The sequence below is a fragment of the Pongo abelii genome, chromosome 2 (assembly GCF_028885655.2).
Source record: "Pongo abelii isolate AG06213 chromosome 2, NHGRI_mPonAbe1-v2.0_pri, whole genome shotgun sequence".
Taxonomy (NCBI): domain Eukaryota; kingdom Metazoa; phylum Chordata; class Mammalia; order Primates; family Hominidae; genus Pongo; species Pongo abelii.
In genome coordinates, this window is record NC_085928.1 from 179,961,770 (window position 1) to 179,984,257 (window position 22,488).

The window sequence follows — 22,488 nt, forward strand, 5'->3', positions numbered from 1 at the left end:
GCGGAAGAAAACACAAGCAAAGAATGAAAATTGCATCGATCCTTTCAAAGCCAGAATAATAGAAAAATAACTGATTAGTTAATATTAGGTTACTTCAGGCTACTTCTATTGTACAAAGGTTAAAGCAGAGATTTAACCGGGCCTGTATGAGAAACTGGCTGTTATCTCTCCTGATTTCTCGGAAGGTCAGACGACAACCTAGTTTGGATTTGGTGATGTGGAACTTTATCAAAGGTAACTCCATTCTGATTTTTAGTCTGGTCTGTTGGAGCCTAGTGCAGAAACTTAGCCCAAAACAATAGCCCCCTGTAATTTTTATTTAACTACACAGATCCTGCCCTCAACAGTTGCATCTAGAGATAAAGCCAGCCATTTAATGATGTGATAATTGATCATTTCTCATACTATATGTAGAAGGCAGAATATTTCATTAGCCAGGGAATCTGTAAAGTGTCAAACAACTAGAAATAAGCAAAAAGTTGCCATAAAACAACAGCTAACATTTACTGGGTCCTTCTTTTTGGCCAAGTATGGTGAAAGCATTTTTCACATATGATTTCATTGAATTCTTACAACACCCTTTGAGACTTACCTTATGCTTCCCATTTTACAGATGGAAAAAATCTACCAACATGCTGAAAATTTAGGTAACACTTTCTAAGTTACCCAGGAGTTGAAACCAGGGAGTCTGACCCCAAGGGTATACTCTTGCCCTCTAAGCTGGGGTTAACAAGCAGTCTTTGAGTACTGCTCCAAGAAAAAAATAAAACAAAGGACACTTTTTAATTAATCACTGCTTCCCACTTCATGTCCTGGTTTCATAGTTATGCGTGTACACTTTCATAGGAAAATAGCAGATGTTGTGAAACCTGTTACTGATAAGGCTAGGTTCCTATGGGCCCAAGGCACTAACTATTGAATTTGGACTTTGTACTAAATATTTCCTATAGAGAGAAATAAGCTAGAGACTCTCAAGGTGTGAAGCTACTGCCTACCTTGAACCTAGCCTGTCTTCCTGGCCAAATTGAAAGCTCTGCATTCTTTTCTTCTTGTGCAGTAAACCTTGTTGGCTTACCTCCTACAGATGGGATCTAGTCAAGAGGAAATTCATTATATTTTAAAACGGATAAATTGTTCAGATGAGTTACATGCTTGGAACTTAAACCATGACAAAAAATTCTGTATTAATTATGCATATTTGGGAGTTTGCTTCTTAACTTTTAATTAAGGGAAATTTCCATCATATGCAAAAATAGACCACGTAGTATAATCAACCCCCATGTACTCTTCACACTGCTTCACACACACACTTTTTCGTGGATCCATATTGCCTCCTCTGTCTTAACTAAGCCATTGCTGGACGAAAAGAAACCCTAGAGCAGCATTGTTTAATGTGAGCCAGATATGTAATTTTACCTTTTCTAGTCACCACATTTGAAAAGTAAGAAGAAACAAGTGAAATTAACTGTAACAGTACATTATATTTAACCTAGTATATTAAAAATACGATCATTCCAGTACTATCAATATAAAAGTTATTATTGAGATATTTTATATTCTTTCTTTTGTACTAAGTCTTTGAAATGCGGTGTACATTTTGCAGTTACAGCATACTACAATCTGGATGGGCTTAATATTTTAAGGGCTTAGTAGCTATCTGTGATATAAGTTAAATACACTAGTTTGTGATTAGTGGCTACCATATTGAACACAACAGCCCTAAAGCGCCTAGGGTAAGAGAGTAAGGACTAAGCTCTGATTTTTCTCTTGCCCAAATTCCTATCTAAGGAGCCTGAGGTGTCATGCCCTACAAACCATAAATTCTCGTCAGATGGGGTTTATTTAACCCTGTATATTGTGACTTACTTTCCAATCTGACTCTAGCATGACAAGAAAGAAAATAGAAATATTTTACCCCAAAACATGTTTCTCTGCCATATCTTGAAATGGCCCTGAAAAGCCATCCCTTATGGGAAAAATCCACATTCTATAGAGAATCCCCTTTCTACTTTGTTTTCCTTCCTTTTTTTCCAGATCCAGGAGATAATCAACTAAGAGCCAGGTACCCTTTTAGGTCCTATTCAAAACATTTTACAACCTGCTCTCTCTGTAGTCTGCTAAGTTGGTCTCCACAACCCTTTATCTTAACCTAAACATTTCTTTTCTGTTGATGCCAGGTCTTCAGTAAACTCAACCAACAGTCAACCAGAAAATGTTTAAATTTACCTACAGCCCGGAAGCACCCCCCCGCCCCACTTTGAATTATCTTGCTTTTCCAAACCAAACCAATGTGTTTCTTAAATGTATTCTGTTGATGTCTCATACTTACCTAAAACATATAAAACCAGGCTGTACCCCCACCACCTTGGGTACATGTTCTCAGGACCTCCTGAGGGCTGTGTCACAGGCCACGGCCACTCCTATTTGGCTCAGAATAAATCTCTTAGAATATTTTACAGAGTTTGACTCTTTTCATCGACAGGAGTAAACAGCTATTTTGCAATTTACCCGAAAATAATGCTACTAAAGACTTCTGGCAAAAGTTGAAGTACAGTGCATATATACTGGGCTTCTCCATGAAATCGCCAACAAAAGAAGACCAACAACAATAATTAAAAAGTTACTCGGGAGGCTGAGGCAGGAGAACTGCTTGAACCCAGGAGGTGGAGGTTGCAGTGAGCCGAGATCGCGCCACTGCACTCCAGTCTGGACGACAGAGCGAGACTCCGTCTCAAAAAAAAAAAAAAAAAAGTTAGACAAGTCCTTCTACAAAAAAGGAAATAACTATTAATACAACCTCCAAACCCCAGACTATGATGAAATGTGGCTCTCCAGATGTCGAGCAAGGTTATAGTGAGTAGAAAGTATGTTAGCATTTCCTGAGAGGTTACAACTTGGTAGAGTGCAGTGGCTCTAGACACGCAATACCTGGTTCTGCTATTTACAAGCTGTGTGACTTGAGCAAGTTATTCAATTTCTCTGTGCCTCAGGTTCCTCGCCTATAAAAATGAGCATCATAAAGTCTGGGATAGTTTTAAGGACTGAATGAGGAATACATGTAAAACATGCATGGCCCATGTTAACCTTCCATAAATGATCACCATTCAAAACAAAAAAAAACAAACCCAACAGCAACACAATTGTGGGGAGACCAAGAGGAAAATGAGAACTGAGGATGAGGAAGGTGGGGCTGATGATACAATTGAATTCATTAGTAATTTTTCTCTGTGCTCTGGATTCTAACTTAACAAAGGTGCTTGGAGACGGGAGTAAGAAGACAGAAGAAATCAAAACCGGCTTTGCTGGTGCTGACCAGTCCATTAAGCAGAGTTAAACATAAAATCCCTAGACAAAACATCTCTTATCTAGGAATTTTTTTTTTTTTGAGACAGAGTTTCACTCTTGTTGCACAGGCCGGAGCACAATGGCACGATCTTGGCTCACTGGTTCTTGACTCTGCCTCCTAGGTTCAAGCGATTCTCCTACCTCAGCCTCCCAAGTAGCTGGGATTACAGACGTGAGCCACCATGCCCAGCTAATTTTTGTATTTTTAGTAGCAATGGGGTTTCACCATGTTGGCCAAGCTGGTCTCGAACTCCTGACCTCAAGCTCTCTACCCGCCTTGGCCTCCCAAAGTTCTGGGATTACAGGCGTGAGCCACCACACCTGGCCTATTATCTAGGAATCTTTACAGTTGTCCACAACAACTTCCTACTTGGGCAGCCTGCTCAACTGGAGGGAAATCGTCCTACTGAAAAAAAAAAAAAAAAGACAACATAATTTGGGGAGAGTGTTCTAAGGCAGCATTTTCATTTTGAAGTTGTCAGCTACTCCAGCTCAATAAACTGACCCTCTCCAAACTGTTTTTCAACAAAAGAACAAAAGAACCAGATACAATGGTTTGCATGTAGATATGAAATAAACACAGAAAAAAAATGCAATTTAAGTTGTATGCATAGTACAATTTTTAAAAGTGACACACACAAGAATATTTAAGAAAAAGATTTCCTTCTCAAAGAATTTAAAAGGAACCTATAAAATCTTTGCCAAAAGGGCTGTGAGCAGTGGCTCACGCCTGTAATCCCAGCACTTTGGGCGGCTGAGGCGGGTGGATCACTTGAGGTCAGGAGTTCAAGACCAGCCTGGTCAACACGGTGAAACCCTGTCTCTACTAAAAATACAAAAAAATTATCTGAGTGTGGTGGCACATGCCTGTAATCCCAGCTAATCAGGAGGCTAAGGCAGGAGAATAGCTTGAACCCGGGAGGCGGAGGTTGCAGTGAGCCGAGATCACGCCACTGCACTCCAGCCTGGGCAACAGAGCAAGATCCTGTCTCAAAAAGAAAAAAAAAAAAAAAGATTATTTGCCAAAGAGCTTCAGGAGGAAGTATGAGAGATCAGAGAGGAAGATGAAGTAAGAAAAAAAATGATACATAACATTAAAGTTATTTTGGAAATGAAAATCACAATAGAAGCAGTAAGAAGCATAGAAATGCTGAAAAAAGAATCCATGACTTGGAAGACAGGGTTAAGAAAATATAGAGGGCAGAGATAAAAGAAAAAACAGTGGTTATCCATAATATAGAAGAACAATATATTAGATTATAATAGAATAATATATAATATAGATAGATATGAGGAAAAACAGTACTCAGGAAACATGGCACTGATCAACCCTTCTTGGAAAAATTACTTGTAAAATCTAGACAATCAAGAGACAGTTCAAGATAAAGAATTCAAGAACAGAAAGGACTTTGCTTTAATGGATTGTTAGTGAGTACTGACCCCATTTAAATATCAAGAGGTTACCAGAAAGGGGCCCTGATCCAGACTCCTAAAGGGTTCCTGGATCTCATGAAGAAAGAATTTGGGGTTAGTCCACAGAGTAAAGTGAAAGCAAGTTTACTAGAGAAGTAAAGAAACAAAAGAATGGCTATTCCATAGACGGAGCAGCCCTGAGGGCTGCTGGTTGGCTATTTTTATGGTTATGTCTTTATTATATGCTAAACAAGTGGTGGATTATTCACGAGTTTTCCAGGAAAGGGGCAGGTAATTCCTGGAACTGAGGGTCCCTCCCCCTTTTAGACCATATAGCGTAGCTTCTGGACATTGCCATGGCATTTGTAAATTGTCATGGCACTGTTGGGAGTGTCTTTTAGCAGGCAAATGTATTATAATTTATGTATAACGAGCAATGAGGATGACCAGATGTCACTTTCATCACCATCTTGGTTTTGGTGGGTTTTGGCCGTCTTCTTTACCACATCCTGTTATCCTGTTGAGATACAGGTTGTTATGACCTGTATCTCGTGACTTCCTGTCTCATCCTGTGACTATGAATGCCTGACGTCGTGGAAATGCAGCCAGGTGGTCTCAGCCTCATTTTACCCAGCCCCTATTCCAGACGGAGTTGCTCTGGTTTGAACTCCCCTGACAAAACTGAGGTAAACAATAGCAAGAATTATAAACTGCAGAGCAGATTGAGTTGCAGGGTTGACACTGTCAATGTAAACACAGTCAGGTAGTCTAGGAGGGCATGCTAGGCCTCTGGGCCAACAGTCACCAACAGTGGGGCCTTCACTGGAGCAGCCACCAAAGCATGGCTCAGCATTGCTCCCCTCTGCAGAGGCAAGCCTGGCCCTCTGTTTCTTCCAGAGATTCTGTGGGCTTCCTTGTTAAAAAGAATTTTTCTGTAGATTCTGTTTTCCTATGGATTCTGTTGTTTGTCATTAAGACTCTGACTGATAAACCATTCAAACGACATTTAAGAAAGGCCAGGCACAGTGGTTCATGCCTGTAAGCCTGGCATTTATGGAGACTGAGGTGGGAGAATTGCTTGAGGCTAGGAGTTTGAGATCAGCCTGGCCAACACAATGAGACCCCATCTTTTAAAAAAAAATTAAGAAAGATGTATGTGGTCAAAGTGTTAAGTGTATGGATGCTTATACACAATTGGTAGGAATGGTGTCCCAACCTTTGAAAGGGCAATTTGGCGGTATCAATTAAGATATTAAACATGAATCTCAGTGACCCAGAAATTCTACTTCTAAAGGATATTATCTTACATATTTAAAGTCATTTTCATCTGTTCAACCAGTATGTATTAAACACTGTGCTACATGCTGGAGACCCTGCAATAAGCAAAACAAGCAAAAATTCCTACCTTCATGAGGCTTACATTCTGGATGGAAGAGTGGAGAGCAGATAGACAATGAGGAAAGTAAAATACAAGATACAGTATGTTAGAAGATGAGAAGCACTATTTCGAAGGAGAAAGCAAGGAAAGGATGTAGGAGGTATTAGACACTTTTTAATTTGGGATCAGTGGTCAGGGAAGACTCATATGTGAGTAAAGACCTGAAGGAGGTGGGGGATTAAGTAACATAATATTTGAAAGAAGAGAATTCCAAAAAGAAGAAACAGCAAGTGCAAAGGCCCTAAGGCAAAAGCCTACTGAACATATTAGAACAATTGCCAAGGAAACTAGTGTGGCTGGAGAAGAGTGAAGATTGGAGTATGGAAGGAGATGGTTTAGAGAATAATGGCACTGGGGGTAGACAGTGTAGCTTTATTGGCCATTGTAAGGACTTTGGTTTTTAACTCTGAATGAGTGAGAAGCCATTAATTTTTAATGTTGTTGTTGTTCGAGACAGAGTCTTGTTCTGTCACCCAGGCTGGAGCGCAGTGACACACTCATGGCTCACTGCAGCCTCAGCCTCTTGGGTTCAAGCAATCCTCCCACCTCAGCCTCCCAAGTAGCTGAGTCTACAGGCATGTACCACTTTGCCTGGCTAATTTTTATATTTTCTGTAGAGACAGGGTTTCGCCATGTTGCTGGTCTTGAACTCCTGGGCTCAAGGGATCCACCCCCCTCAGCCTCCCAAAGTGCTGGGATTACAAGTTTGAGCTACTGCGCCCAGCCACATTGAAAGGTTTTAAGCAGAGAGAAAAAAGAGAAATATTAACATATTAAAATGTGCTGCATTGTGAATGGGTTGAAGAAGGGCAAGGCAAACACAGAAGGCATTTAGGCGGCTATTCCAGTTATCCAGTCAAGAGATGGATGGTGACGTGGACCTGGGGGGAAAACAATCGAGTGGGGATAAGTGGTTAGATTACATGAAGAGGCAAAAGTGCAAAGACAAACACCTTCAAGAGATGTTGTTTATAATTGAGAGAAACTAGACATAACCTAAATATCCAATAATAGAAGACCAGTTAAACATATGATAGATGCATTTTTTTTTTTTTTTTTTACTTAAAAGCTTCTGTAGTGATTGAAAGCATGTGTTAATTTTTAAATTAAAAAGCCAAGTGAATAACATTAATTTTTAATGTTACTCAACTTCAACAAAAGCATGTTTCTGGACCATTAAAATATCTTGTTTGGCAATTAAAAATACAAACCTAGAAGCACTGACATTAAAGTTTCTTATTTCAAAAACAATTGTGAGGGGCCAGGCATAGCAGCTCACACCTGTAATCTCAGCACTTTGGGAGGCTGAGGCAGGTGAATCACCTGAGGTCAGGAGTTCAAGACCAGCCTGGCCAACATGGCGAAACCTCGTCTCTACTAAAAATAAAAAAAAAATTAGCCAGGCTGGCAGCGGGCGCTTGTAATCCCAGCTACTCTGGAGGCTGAGGCAGGAGAATCGCTTGAAACCGGGAAGCAGAGGTTGCAGTGAGCCAAGATCACGCCACTGCACTCCATCGCGGGCAACAGAGCGAGACTCCATCTCAAACAAACAAACAACAAACAAACAAAACCCGAAAAAACAATAATTATGAGCCAAATAGAAATACACACCTGTACCTCTTAAACTAGTGTACCACTAATAATTCATGACTAGACATAACAAAGCATGTACTTCTTTTCCTTTGAAACATTTTTGATAGGGCAGATATAGTTTAGGAAATGCAGAAACAAGATGCAAGTCAAATAGTGGTTTTTAATGAAACTTTTAGATTGAGTTTGCTGTGACAAAGCATCTAAGATCTGAATAGGCAAAAAGATTTGTCTAAGAGGTGAAACCAGGACATTAATATGTGATTCAGAACTACAAACTGGTCAGGGAACAATTTGGTGGAGGCTGGAAACTGTAGATAAGAATTATCTCAATGATCCTTTATTAGTCACTCGCCAAATGCCAGGCGTTATGTCTTCTTGTTTTTACAACTTCTTATTTTAGAATACATACCTTAATTCCACAAACTTGCCCATTAGTCATTGGCTAGTATAAATGGAAGGTCTGAAACTCGAACTTGGGTTGTCTTATGCCAAAGCACATCCTTTTCCTGCTATAACTCCCTGTATTAAGTAAGGTTGGCTAGATTGACTTTCAAGGTTGTTAACTGAAAAAAAATCACACGATTCATAAATTTAGAAAAGGCTGGCCAAGTGCGGTGGCTCACGCCTGTAATCCCAGCACTTTGGGAGGCTGAAGTGGGCAGATCACGAGGTCAGGAGATCGAGACCATCCTGGCTAACATGGTGAAATCCCGTCTCTACTAAATAAAATACAAAAAAAAAAAAAAAATTAGCTGGGCGGGGTGGCGGGCGCCTGTAGTCCCAGCTACTCGGGAGGATGAGGCAGGAGAACGGTGTGAACCCAGGAGGCGGAGCTTGCAGTGAGCCGAGATCGCACCACTGCACTCCAGCCTGGGCAACAGAGTGAGACTCCATCTCAAAAAAAAAAAAATTAGAAAAGGTGAAGAAGGAGACTTTTTTTTTTTTTTTTAAGGATTACAGCCTTCAAGGTGGCCATTGTGCAGGCTGGGAAGCATGCCTCTGGCCAAGATCAGAGACAGGCACTTTGAAGGAGGAGGGATTAGCATAAAGCTCCTGAAAGGGTTGGTTAAACATATATATTCAACAGGTTACAGGAGGAGCTATGAATTGCCGAGACTGGCTCAGTCAGGGAGACCCTAACCCAACAGCACTAGAGTAATTAAAGACACACACACAGAAATATAGAGGTGTGGAGTGGGAAATCGGGGGTCTCACAGCCTTCAGAGCTGCTGAGAGCTTTGAACAGAGATTTACCCACGTATTCACTGACAGCAAGCCAGTGATAAGCATTGTTTCTACAGTCTGTAGATTAACTAAAAAGTATTCCTTATGGGAAATAAAGGGATGGGCCGAAATAAAGGGATGGGTTTGGCTAGTTATCTGTAGCAAGAGCATGTTCTTAAGGCACAGATGGCTCATGCTATTGTTTGTGGTTTAAGAACGCCTTTAAGCCGTTTTCCGCCCTGGGTGGGCCAGGTGTTCCTTGCCCTCATTCTGGTAAACCCACAACCTTCCAGCGTGGGCGTCATGGCCATCACGAACATGTCACAGTGCTGCAGAGATTTTGTTTATGGCCAGATTTTGGAGGGCCTGTTCCCAACAATGAATATTCATGGTAGTCCTGATGCATGCGTACTGAACAAACATGCATGTAACATATGTTCACTTTGGAGTGGAGACTTAACATTTAAATGTATTACAATTCGGACACACACATCAAAATATCTTTTCAGGATACAAAAAAGAGCACGACCTCTGTAAACCAACCAGAACCAGTCCATCGTCAGTGGTCTTATTAAGAGAAAGTTACTGAAATCAGTCTCTTGTCCAATCAAAGCTGTGGTTTTACGGCTGATGGGACAGCGGCTGAGGATCAATTAGCATCTGACGGAGCCGCAAATTGTTTTAATATTGCTTATCTCAAGATCAGTGCTTGTTTAGCTGCTACAGAAAAAGAAAACCCTTATAATTGTGAACCCCAAAAATCTGAGACAGGTCTCACTTAATTTAGAAAGTTCATTTTGCCAAGATTGAGGATGCATGCCTGCCCATGACCAGGCTCAGGAGGTCCTCACCACATGTGCCCTAGGGGGTCAGAGCACAGTTTGGTTTTATACATTTTAGGGAGACATGAGACGACATCAGTCAACACATTTAAGATGAACATTGGTTCGGTCTGGAAAGGCAGGACAACTTGAAGCAGGGAGGATGTCAGGCCTCTGAGCCCAAGCTAAGCCATCATATCCCCAGTGACCTGCACGTATACATCCAGATGGCCTGAAGCAACTGAAGATCCACGAAAGAAGTGAAAATAGCCTTAACTGATGACATTCCATCATTGTGATTTATTGCTGCCCCAACCTAACTGATCAATGTACTTTGTAATCTCCCCAACCCTTAAGAAGGTTATTTGTAATTTTCCCCACCCTTGAGAATGTACTTTGTGAGATCCACCCCCTGCCCGCAAAACATTGTTCCTAACTCCACCGTCTATCCCAAAACCTATAAGAACTAATGATAATCCACCACCCTTTGCTGACTCCTTTTTCGGACTCAGCCCGCCTGCACCCAGGTAAATAAAGAGTCTTGTTGCTCACACAAAGCCTGTTTGGTGGTTTCTTCACGTGGACACCGAGACAGAGGAGGCTTCCTGGTCATAGGTAGAGAAGAAACAAATGGTTGCCTTCTTTTGAGTTTCTGATTAGCCTCTTTGAGTTTCTGATTAGCCTCTGATTAGGCTCTTTCATTTATACTAGCCAGTGACTAATGGGTGACTTCGAATAGAATGGGAGCCAGGTTTGCCCTAAGCAGTTCCCAGCTTGCCTTTTCCCTTTAGCTTAGTGATTTGGGGGCTTCAAGATATTTTCCTTTCACATAATATAGTTAGAACACAGGCCTATGTCCTGTTTATAATGTGGTATCTTACTGCCACGGAGTCTATTCTGTCAGGCTTATGATCTCTATTTTAACATTAATGCTGGTCAGTTGTGTCTAAACCATAAAAGGGAGGGGTATAATGAGATGTGGTTGACCTCCCATCTTGTCACGGCCAGGAACTCAGTTTAAGGTTTTTCTGGGGTCCCCTTGGCCAAGAGAGGTTCTTTTCAGTCGGTGGGGGGCTTAGGATTTTATTTTTAGGTGACAAGGCTTTTCTTTGGGAAGAACAGTATATCTAGTGGGATTATATTCAATTCCATGGAACAAACCCTGACCTTAAACAAGTAAGGGGGTTGCTTTTCTCATGTAGTAAGACATCTGGAGCTAAGCACAGCTAGGTGGGTGCGGCTCCACCTTTATTGTGGGTTGTCCCAGAGTCTAAGACTACTGCTCCACCTCCAGCCTCAGGGCAACCTCACAGCAACCTCAAAGCAGGAAGGAAACAGGAGGCTGAGAAAAGGGGTGGTACCTGCAACAGGAAAGCAAAAACCTTCCCAGGACTTGCCGACTGACGCCCTCCTATATCTCAATGGCCAGAATTGTGTCATGTGACCATTTCCTCCTACATATCATTGGCCAGAACCATGTCATGTGACCACCCTGCGATGACATCTGTGAAAGTGGGCATCTTAGCTTGGCAGATTGCCTCCCTGAACAAAATCTGGGTTCTCTTCGAAGTTAAGAAGGCGAGAATGGATTTGAGGAGGCAGTTGGCAGTGCCGCGTAAAGAACTGACGGATCAAGGATGTCGGGAGAGGAGAAGCCGCCTTGGAAGTACTACCGGACTCTGGATTTCTACGAGCTCTGGGCACCACTGTTGCATTTTGCTACAAGGAGGCAGGGAAAGATAGTCTTTGTTCCACGAAGCTCTGGGCTTAGCTTCAGTTCTATTACATCCCCTTAATGACAGGGATACATTCTGAGAAATGCATCTTTAGGCAATTTCATTTTGTGAACATGGAGTGTACTTACACAAACTTAGATGGTATAGCCTACTACACACCTAAGTTATATGGTATAGCCTATTGCTTCTAGGCTACAAACTTGTACAGCATGTGACTGTACTGAATACTGTAGGCAACTGTACTGGATACTGTAGACAACGGTAAGAATTTATGTCTCTAAACATAGAAAAGGCACAGTAAAAATACAATATAAAAGATAAAAACGGTATACCCGTAGAGAGCACTTATCATGAATGGAGCTTGCAGGGCTGGAAGTTGCTGTGGGTGAGTGAATGAAAAGGCCTAGAATATTACTGTCCACTACTGCAGACTTTATAAACACTACATTTAGGCTACACTAATAATAAGTTAATCTTGGCTTACTGTAACTTTTTTACTTTGTAAACTTTAAATTTTTTTAACTTTTTGACTCTTTTGTAATAATATGCCTTAAAACACAAATACGTTTCAGCTGTACAAAAATATTTTCTTCTATTCTTATTCTATAAGCTTATTTTTCCCATTGTGAAAATTTATTTATTTACCTTTTAAACTTTTTTCTTTTTTTTTTTTTTTTTTTTGAGACAAGTCTTGCTCTGTCGCCCAGGCTGGAGTGCAGTGGCGCCATCTCGGCTCACTGCAACCTCCACCTCCCGGGTTCAAGCAATTCTCCTGCCTCAGCCTCCTGAGTAGCTGAGATTACGGGCGCCCGCAACCACACCGAGCTAATTTTTTTGTATTTTTAGTTGAGACGGGGATTCACCATGTTGGTCAGGCTGGTCTCGAACCTCTGACCTCGTGATCCACCCGCCTCGGCCTCCCAAAGTGCTGGGATTATAGGCGTGAGCCATGGCGCCTGGCCAAACATTTTTTCTTAAAAACGAAGATGCAGGCCTACACAGGGTCAGTATCATCAAGATATCACTAGGTGATAGGAATTTTTCAGCTCCATTCTAACCTTGTGAAGCCACTGTTGTAGATGTGGTCCATTGTTAACCAGAACGTCATTGCAGCACGTGACTTTATTACAGAAGAAGGAAAGAATGGACAGTGGGGAGCAACCAAGGTCTCTGTCTGCCACAGTTCCTCCACCAGCCCCTGAGACAGAGTTCCCCTCAGGAGGAGTCTGGTGTGCGGACCCATGTACACATCATCTCCAGACAGAGGGACTTCAGGGCAGTTGTTGACACGGGCTTAGGAAATGGTGGGAGAGTGGCAGGCACTTGGGGATGCTGAAAGTATTTGAAGATAAATCCAGCCTCCCAGATCCGCCTGAAGAGAGGCATTGACAGGGCAGCCTGGCTGCTCAGAGCTACCTTATCCCAGCCTTGTCACTAGCAATATATCTCTCCTTCCTGGGTCTCATTTTCCTCTTCTTTTTTTTTTTTTTTTTGAGACAGAGTCTCGCTCTTGTCACCCAGGCTGGAGTGCAATGGTGCGATCTCAGCTCACTGCAACCTCCGCCTCCCAGGTTTAAGTGATTCTCCTGCCTCAGCCTCCTGAGTAGCTGAGATTACAGGCGCCCACCACTATGCCTGGCTAATTTTTGTATTTTTAGTAGAGATGGGGTTTCACCATGTTGGCCAGGCTGGTCTCAAACTTCTGACCTCAGGCAGTCTGCCCACCTCAGCCTCCCAAAGTGCTGGGATTACAGGTGTGAGCCACTGTGCCCGGCTCTCATTTTCCTCTTCTATAAAGGAGAGTAATAACCCTACCTTGTAGGGTTGGTGTGAGGCTCGTTTGAAGTTATGTATGTCCAGCTCCTGTTCTATACTATGCACTCCCTAGATGATGGTATTTTTATTATGAGTATGATTTGGCCCCCATGCCCTCTGCTCTAACTCAACTCCCATCCTCTCCCTCTCAGGTCTTCTGACCCACTTGCCATTGCCTTATTAGAACCTGCACTCTCTGCCTGGCTTTCCGCTTCCCACTTTGCACACGGTGGAATCTTGGCGGAAGCACCTCACATCCTGTTGAACCCGGTACTCCTCTGTGATTCAGTTGGCCTCTGCACTTCTCCAGGAAGTTCTTTCTGCCACTCCAGGCCGGGTGAAGCTGCTCCTCAGTCTCCCTGGCAACCCACACTTAATTCTATCAGGGTTCTTATTGCACCCTTGGGCAATTACTGAGTTCCTTGCAAGGCTAGTCCAGACTCTCAGTGTATAAACCACCCTTGACATAACTAATTCCATCTTAGAAAAGCCCTCCATTTTATATTTCATAGGCACTTTGCTAACAAGGATAAGAAGTTTTGCTTAGTGAACAAATTTTAGAAAAGAACACAAACAAGCACACTCATCCACTATCAGTTCTCACCAGATGACCCTCTGACTGTAAAAGAGCCAAGCCTTCAGCTTGGCTGTCTTCACTAACACCGTCTTGCAGTCACTTGTGATAAGAACTCAGAATTTGCCACCAAAAGCTCTGCCACATCAAAGACTCTTCCTTGAAAGACCACCAGGCCCAGACCAGGACTCCCTTTGTCTTCTTCCCTCCCTTCGGACTGGTTCATTAACCCTTTCTCCTGTCTCTTTTTCCTCTTGATGTTAAACGTTACTTTGTTTGTTGTGGAATGTCTAATCTACAACATTCGTATAGTGATTAAGTATACTAGTATGTATGGTTTGCAATATTTACTGACTTATGGAGTGGCTTGAACCTATGTGCTCTGACTACAGAGTGAACGGGAAGGAATAAGGAGAATTGCCTCCTTGGGAACTCCATGTAGCTCCTGGATTTTGTGATTGAAATAGCATTAAAAAAAAAAAGACTGACATTGTGGAGAGATACAAACGTGTATGGACATGGTCATCTCTAATCTCTAACTGCTATGACACTCAGAGAGGTTGAGAGGCCCAGGACACTCCCCTTGTTCAAGGCTCTGCGTGAAGAGGAGAAGGAAGAAATTGTTCAATATTTTATTTTATTTTATTTTTTTCAGATGAAGTCTCTCTCTGTTGCCCAGGCTGGAGTGTAATGGTGTGATCTTGGTTCACTGCAACCTCTGCCTCCTGGGTTCAAGCCATTCTCCTGCCTCAGCCTCCCAAGTAGCTGGAACTACAGGCATGTGCCATCACGCCCAGCTAATTTTTGTATTTTTAGTAGAGGCAGGGTTTCACCATGTTGGCCAGGCTGGTCTCGAACTCGTGACCTCAAGTGATCCACCCACCTCGGCCTCCCAAAGTGCTGGGATTACAGGCTTGAGCCACTGCGCCGGCCTAGTTGTTCGATATTTTAAATGTTTAAATGACCGGCAAGTCGTAGGTGCTCAACAAATATTTGTTGAATGACAACAAATTAGCACTGTTGACACAAAAAAGGCAATGCAATACATGGGCTATTTAATATTTGCAGATTTTTATTTAAAAATCTGAATTCACAGTACACTGCAGGCGGTTGCCTAGAAGCATACAAGTTTCAAGAAGTTCTGTCACCCTGTGTATACTCTATTTTTTTTTTTTTTTTTTTTGAGACGGAGTCTTGCTCTTGCTGCCCAGGCTGGAGTGCAATGGTGCGGTCTTAGCTCACTGCAACCTCCGCCTCCCGGGTTCAAGCGATTCTCGTGCCTCAGCTTCCCGAAGAGCTGGGATTATAGGTGCGTGCCACCAAGCCCGGCTGATTTTTGTATTTTTAGTAGACAAAAATACTGGCCATGCTGGCCAGGCTGGTCTCGAACTCCTGACCTCAAGTGATCCGCCCACCTTGACCTCCCAAAGTGCTAGGATTACAGGCGTGAGCCACAGCCTGGCCACCCTGTGTATACTCTTATCTGGAGACAACTGCCAAGTCTAAATTTGCAGAGGTAAGGGAAGGAGAGGCCTTGACCCAGTGGCCCCCGCCCGCCCGCCTGCTGGGGAGATGGGGAGCTCCTAGGACAAGGGCTGGGTCCTCAAGATGTGGCACGAGGAAGGAGGTCTCACTAAGCACCCAGCGGCTCCCGCACTGCGCATCCCTGGCTGCGTCCCTCTGCCAGCCTCAACCCAGCCCTCTCCTAGCCGGCGTAGGGTGGCAGTCTCCGTGATATCTTTCCGTCCCGCCGGCAGGCGGCGCCCTCCGGCCCTTGTTTCGTCGGGCCCGGACGGGGCGTGCGCGCTCAAAGGTTGCCCGGCTCTGACGCCCGCATTTCCTGGTCTGGAGCCGGCTGAGCCACAGCAGGGTCGCCGCGGGGTCCCGGGGCCGTGCTCCCCTGCCCCTCCCGGGAGCGCGCGGGGCGGGGCGGGGCGGGACCAGGCTGGCGAGCTGGGCCCTCGCCCCTCCCTCGGGCAGTCACCTGGGCACGGGCGCTGCAGGTGCCGGGGCCTCAACCTTGCGGAGCCGACAGCCATCGATCCTTGGGTGAGTGCGGGCGCAGGTGGAGGGCGCCCGGCGCTCTCGCCACCGGCGTCCCAACCGCGGGGCAGCCAACGGTCCCCGCGCAGCTCCCGGCCTCCCTGGCCGGGCGCTCAGCGCGTCTGGGAGGGGAAGGAATTTCCTTTGCAGGAACTCAGGGGCTGGGGGTTCTCTGCTACTTAAGAGATCCAGGAGTGGGACGCGGACGCCCGAGCCTTCCTGCTTCGGGATGGGAATTACCGCGGAGCCTTAGCAACTGGGGTCTGTCGTGGGTTTGAGGGCAGGGGGTCCGGGGAATGGGCGTGTCCCGCACCCAGAGACTCGCCACCCTCTCTCCAGAGGAGATGCTTTTTAAACATGACAAAACCAGCAAGGTTATAGAAATGGGTGTATGCAACTCTTCGCTCTTTCCTGGCGCCCAGAGGTGAATAGTCTCACACGCGCGCGCGCGCCCGTGCGTGCATTCATTGGGGCCGACTTTGCGTCCCCTCCCCTGGCCTCGAGCGTTGGGGACGGCGCCCGCGCCCGCCACTGGGATTAAACCCCAGGGCCTTGCCCTGCTGTTTGTTTTCCGAGGCCGTTGCGTCCCGGTAGGTTCCTGGATGACCACCTGGCTGGCTCAAAATTCCCTCTAGATTACCTGCGACCACCCCCAGGAACCCAGAGGCTGAAACTCCTTTTCTCACCTGCGCAGGTGGCCTCGAGGTGGTGGCAGGGCCGCCCCCTGCAGTCCGGAGGCGAACGCACGGACCCGGCCTCCGGAGGCAGGTTCGGCTGGGAGGAACCGCTCCCGCTTCGTCCTACACTTGGGCAAATGTCTCCGGTAAGGGGAAGTGTCGCTTAAATCCCAGAGAAGCATCGCAAAAGACATATGAACGAGTGTTTAGCTCTCAGGATTGTTTTTGCTTCGAGTGAAATGGTTTCGTGTGTGCTTTGTGCATTTATATATAAATATAAACATATATGTATACATTTGACAAGCTCTAAGACCGGCACTTGTGATATCCAGAATAGAGTTATTATAGTTATTTGGAAATTGTCAGTGAGGATCAGCCTGGCTGCTATGCGAATTACAGGGAGGAGGACCTGTGTGCAATTTCAAAACGATTTAAGAGAAATTCGGTGGCAATACAAGGTGTGGACGTTGGTTGGATCCTGATTTGATGTTATTTAAAATGGAGATGATGGCCGAGTGCGGTGGCTCACACCTGTAATCCCAGCACTTTGGGAGGCCGAGGTGGGTGGATCACCTGAGGTCAGGAGTTCGAGATCAGCTGGCCAACATGGTGAAACCCTTCTCTACTAAAAATACAAAAATTAGCTGGGTGTGGTGGCACGCGCCTGTAATCCCAGCTACTCCGGAAGGCTGAGGTAGGAGAATCGCTTGAACCCGGGAGGCGGAGGTTGCAGTAAGCAGAGATGGCCCCACTGCACTACAGCCTGGGAGGCAGAGCGAGACTCCGTCTCAAAATAAATAAATAAATAAGGAGACGATGAAGGAAATTTCTACTGATTATTTGATAGTATCAAGAAAATTATAATAGTTCTGTTTAGTTACTTTTGGTAATGGTATCCTGATTAAGGTTTTAAATATCCCTGTAGAGACACAGACTGAAGTTGAAATACAGCTTTGGGATTTGCTTCAGAATTATTCAGTTTTAGATGCTAGCAGAGAAGTGAGGGAAACAAGATGAGAGGAGATTGTTCATGGATTGTTAATAGTTGAAGCCGGAGAGAACACATGGACACAGGGAGGGGAACTTCTCGCACGGGGGCCTGTCGGAGGGTGGGGGGAAAGGGGAGGGAGAGCACTAGGACAAATACCTAATGCATGCAGGGCTTAAAACCGAGATGATGGGTTGATAAGTGCAGCAAACCACCATGGCACATGTATACCTATTAACAAACCTGCACATTCAGCACATGTATCCCAGAACTTAAGGTAAAACAAAAATAAAAATAGTTGAAGCTGGATGATGGTTATGGAAGTCCTTATGCTATTGTTTCAGTATTTGTGTGTGTCTGGCATTTTCCTTTAAACAGAACACCACCACTTGTGGAGCTTTTTTGCATAAGGTAGGTTTGGCACTGCAGCTGAGTCTAGATGCAAAGTCTTCCACAGACCCTGGTTCTTTGTAAATTGGGTGTCAAGGCTGCTTCTCCAGACTCGGTCATAAAAAGTTTTTTTCTCCCTACTGGAGGTGCCGATTTATTTTGCTCAGAAGGCAGAGGGTGTTTGCTGAGTGTGACAAAGCTGAGCGGATCAAGTTGATGCAGGTGGAGGCTAGGTCAGCTTTTTTTACACAAAGGGCATTAGCAAGCCTGGGGGTTGATTGCCTCCGGTCAGGCGGATTGTATAAAACGTGTTAGCAGTTTTTCCTAATTGCCCAAATCCCTTCCAAGTTATGTTCATCAAAAAACAGAGTTTGGAGTAGTGAACACACGTGTCGGTATACACTTAGGATTTATGTACACTTCTGGAAGCATTGCCTGCCTCAATAAAAAGTGTACATGATGAAAACAAAGCACAAGATGAGTAGAGGGCTGCTTATTGCTTGAGAGAGAGCTTAGCTGTGTTGTGTTGCCTATTTCATCTTTACCTTGTTTGCTTCAGCGATCATGACATGTAAATATTTAGCAAAGCACTGACTCCTAAAAGTTCTGCATGTCGTTAACACATTTTTTTCAAGAACCATGCTTGAAAGAGGGTAAAGGAGGAGTAATAGCTGTATCTTCATCAGGCTTGCTCCAGATTTCTTTTCTCCAGATTTAGCCTATAATCCCTACTGATTCTGTCACGCTTGGTCAGTAATTTGGAAAAGTGATTCTGAGAGGGAGCTGTTGAAGTTAGTAGAGTGAGGAAGGAGAGGTTTATTTCCGAAAGGTAAATCCACATTTTTTAGTAGCTTCAGTATAACTGAATGTAATGCCTTTTGATTTAAAGATAAAACAAGTCAAAGAGATGAGATCTGGGACAGTTAAAAGTTGAAGTGTTCGGTGAATCTCCCTGGCGTAGACCTTGCTTGTGTAGATTCACTAATCTAAAGGATGTAAAGTTTTTTGGTTTTTTTTGTTTTTTTTTTGAGATGGAGTCTCGCTTTGTCACCCAGGCTGGAGTGCAGTGGCGCGATCTCAGCTCACTGCAAGCTCCACCTCCCGGGTTCACACCATTCTCCTGCCTCAGCCTCCCGAGTAGCTGGGACTACAGGCTCCCACCACCGCGCCCGGCTAATTTTTAGTAGAGACGGAGTTTCACCGTGGTCTCCATCTCTTGACCTCGTGATCCGCCCGCCTCGGCCTCCCAAAGTGCTGGGATTACAGGAGTGAGCCGCCGCGCCCGGCCGTAAAGATGTTTTAAGATTCAGTTGAGGAATGCTGAAGCATGTCCTAATTTCACTGCTGTGATGGGAAAATAATGAGACAACCAACAAAAATCCCCTAACAGTGGGGGGAAATACCACAGTGAATTCATGATGGTTCTTAAATGAAGTGAAATTGTTCGCTTTGTGGCTCTGTTTTCTTGGTATGAATGAAAGAAGTATGCAACCGTCACGTAACTTTATTTTATACCTCAGTTTCCTCTCTAGTTCCCTAAAAGAGCACGGAAAGAGAAAAGAAACTTGCCAGGCCCTTTAGTGACCAAACTAATGTTTACTCTCCTCTGTAGGAGGGTGGTAGATTTGGACTCTGGAGAGTTGATTGCTAATAGCCATTTTAAGGACTTACCACAAATGTGACACCATTTCGCCCTGATTCACATTATCAAGGGTATGAACGCGTTAGAAAAGCAAATTGCTCCCTTGTTGGGCTAGAAATGATAGGAAAGGGTGTTGGCAATCTACTCAACGGTATTCTTCTAGATTCATAAACACTTTGCTTTCATCCACATCACCTCATCCCATCCTGTGAGGCGAAGCAGTGGTGATAGAGGGTAATTTTGGTTTTTAACAGATGGGAACATTGAAATATAAGGAAGTCAGCCTGGGCAACATAGTGAGACCTTGACTCCACAAAAACTAAAAATAAATAAATAAAAATTAGCCAGGTGTGGTGGTGCATGCCTGTAGTCCCAGCTACTCAGGAGGCTGAGGTGGGAGGATTGCTTGAGCCTGGGAGGTTGAGGCTGCAGTGAGCCGTGATCGTACCACTGTACTCCAGCCTGGGTGACAGAGCAAGATACTGCCTCAAAAAAACAAACAAAAAAAAAGAAATCTAAAGAAGATTGCTTTAAATCACATCTTTAGGGAGATAGGGAAGGAAATTTAACATTTATCAAGAGTTCATTGGCCAAAGAAAAGAGTTCATGGGCTGGGTGTGTTGGCTCGCATCTGTAATCCCAGCTCTTTGGGAGGCTGAGGGGAGAGAGGTTTGCTTGAGGCCAAGAGTTCAAGACCAGCCTGGGCAACATAGTGAGGCCCCCATCTCTACCAAAAAAAAAAAAAATAATAATAATAATAATAAAATTGGCCAGTGTGGTGGTGGCTGAGGTGGGGAGGGTGGCTTGAGCCCAGCAGTTCTAGGCTGCAGTAAGCTATGTTTGCACCATTGCACACCAGCCTGGACAATAGGGCAAGACTCTCTCTCTTAAAAAAAAAAAAAAAAAAAAAAAAAGAATTCATGGTAGTCTTCACACACTTTTTTTTTTTTTTTTGAGACGGAGTCTCGCTCTGTCACCCAGGCTGAAGTGCAGTGGCACGATCTCAGCTCATTGCAAGCTCTGCCTCCCAGGTTCATGCCATTCTCCTGCTTCAGCCTCCCCAGTAGCTGGTACTACAGGTGCCCACCACCACGCCCAGCTAATTTTTTATATTTTTATTAGAGATGGGGTTTTGCCGTGTTAGCCAGGATGGTCTCGATCTCCTGACCTCGTGATCCGCCCGCCTCAGCCTCCCAAAGTGCTGAGATTACAGGCATTCACACACATTTTTGTTTTTTGTTTCGTTTTGTTTTGAGACAGAGTTTTTGCTCTGTTGCCCAGGCTGGAGTGCAATGGTGTGATCTCGGCTCACTGCAACCTCTGCCTCCTGGGTTCAAGCAGTTCTCCTGCCTCAGCCTTCCACGTAGCTGGGATTACAGGTGCCAGACACTATGCCTGGCTAATTTTTGTATATTTAGTAGAGACAAGGTTTCACCATGTTGGCCAGGCTGGGCTCAAACTCTTGACCTCAGGTGATCCACCCGCCTCAGCCTCCCAAAATGCTGGGATTAAGGTGTGATCCATGGTGCCCGGCCCACACACATTTTTAATTCTGACAAATGTCTCTAGGTTGGGTATTATCAGTCCATTTTGCAAATGGAAGTTGTAGCTAGAGGTTAATAGTTTTTGCCTGAGATCTTGCAGCTAGATTCAAACTCAGCTCTGTCAGATTTGACAGTCTGTGTTATTTCTGGCAGTTTCACACTACCTTTAGCAGGAAGCAGAGCAACACGCCCAAGAATTGGGTAGTCTAGCCAAACTATCTTCTTATCACACCCTACTGTCCTGGTGACAGGCGGGGGGCATGGGCCACATCTGACCAACAGATGTTCTGTCGGGCCAGCATAGAGCTTAAAAAAAAAACACTGAGTCAGCGTTGAAAATTGGGAAATGTCAAATATTCTGCCCTAACGATTCCCAAAGGCAATACTAGAGCAGCTGCCTCTTTAGGGAAGGGTAGTACATTCCAGTCCCCTCAGCCCCCAGCAATCCCTAAAATAGTCCCCAGCCCTGAGATTGCACTTTTTTTTTTTTTTTTTTTTTACGGTAAGAGATCTTTCTATGTATGTGTCTCTACCCCAAATGGAATAACAAAATATAGATTGAGAGGCTCTTGTTGCAAGAAAAATGGGAAAGACACTTTGGGAGGCCAAGGTGCGGGGATCACCTGAGGTTGGGAGTTCGAAACCAGCCTGACCAACATGGAGAAACCTCGTCTCTACTAAAAATACAAAATTAGCCTGGCGTGGTGGCGTATGCCTGTAATCCCACCTACTTGGGAGACTGAGGCTGGAGAATCACTTGAACTCAGGGGGCGGAGGTTGTGGTGAGCTGAGATCACGCCATTGCATTCGCTCCAGCTTGGGGAACAAGAGCGAAACTCCATCTCAAAAAAAAAAAAAAAGAAAAGAAAAGAAAAATGGGAAAGAGCATATTCCTTTCAGGAAATGAGAGTCTTGTGTTGAGTCTCAGTGCTTCTCTGTCAGATGAATACAAGCCACATTGTCATTTTTCTCCCATGCTGCCTATTTTTCTCACTTACAAGGAACTTGTTCGCTACCCCCTGCAGTTTGACAGGAATGGAGTAGATGCGGGCAGGCCTCAGTAGGGAAAAGGAATGGCTCCAAACTCCCACACCATTGGGTCTTTGTGAGTAGGCAGGTGGGTCTTGTGCACCTTGGCGGTTCCCCAGGGTGTCCTGCAGGGACGGGGAACCAAAAAGGCCTTTAACCCTTCCCCTTTAAGCAGGGGACCCATGTGGATCCTGAGTTTGTGCATCAGCTCACTGT

The 22,488-nt window shown here is 44.6% G+C and overlaps 1 protein-coding gene across 6 annotated transcripts in view; it reads left to right on the forward strand.

Moving 5' to 3' along the window:
• Positions 1 to 15,792: 15,792 nt before the first annotated feature.
• GPR160 (G protein-coupled receptor 160) overlaps positions 15,793 to 22,488 on the forward strand; it is a 55,530-nt gene continuing 48,834 nt past the window's right edge. For 4 of the 6 annotated variants that reach the window (XM_024245421.3, XM_054552984.2, XM_054552983.2 and 1 more), the window contains exons 1-2: positions 15,802 to 16,008; positions 16,697 to 16,825. The gene's annotated coding sequence lies outside the window, so the exon portion shown is untranslated. Of the gene's footprint in view, positions 16,264 to 16,696; positions 16,826 to 22,488 lie in introns of all 6 variants that reach the window. The other 2 variants (XM_002814272.6, XM_054552982.2) reach the window with 2 other exon arrangements.